Source organism: Rhinopithecus bieti, unplaced genomic scaffold (genome assembly GCF_001698545.2).
Source record: "Rhinopithecus bieti isolate Rb0 unplaced genomic scaffold, ASM169854v2 scaffold_10088, whole genome shotgun sequence".
NCBI classification, from domain to species: domain Eukaryota; kingdom Metazoa; phylum Chordata; class Mammalia; order Primates; family Cercopithecidae; genus Rhinopithecus; species Rhinopithecus bieti.
The window spans coordinates 137,734-138,372 of record NW_016806409.1 but is presented as its reverse complement, the minus strand read 5'-3'; positions in this window follow the sequence as shown (position 1 = coordinate 138,372).

Here is a 639-nt window from a genome sequence, read left to right as displayed (position 1 = left end):
AAAAAAAAAAAAAGTTTTCTAATAGGTAGATTAAAATGAGAATGTAAATCTGTGTTCTTCTCCAAAAGAGATTAATTTTACTAATTTGAAAAGCGTAGGGGGCCAGGTGTGGTGGCTCGTGCCTGTAATCCCAATACTTTGGGAGGCAGAAGCAGGCAGATCACTTGAGGTCAGGCGTTCCAGACCAGGTGGGTCAACGTGGTGAAACCCCACCTCTACTAAAAATACAAAAATTAAGCCAGGCACAGTGGCTCATGCCTATAATCCTACCACTTTGGGAGGCCAAGGCAGGCAGATCACGAGGTCAGGAGTTCCAGACCAGCCTGGTCAACATGGTGAAACCTCGTCTCTACTAAAGATACAAAAAATTATCTGGGCATGGTGGCGAGCGCCTGTAATCCCAGCTACTCGGGAGGCTGAGGCAGGAGAATCGCTTGAACCCGGGAGGCAGATGTTGCAGTGAGCCGAGATTGAGCCATTGCACATCAGCCTCGGCAACAGAGCAAGACTCCGTCTCAAAAAACAAAACAAAAAATTAGCCGGGCATGATGGCAGGTGCCTGTAGTCCCAGCTACTCGGGAGGCTGAGGCATGAGAATCGCTTGAACCTGGGAGGTGGAGGTTGCAGTGACCGGAGCCC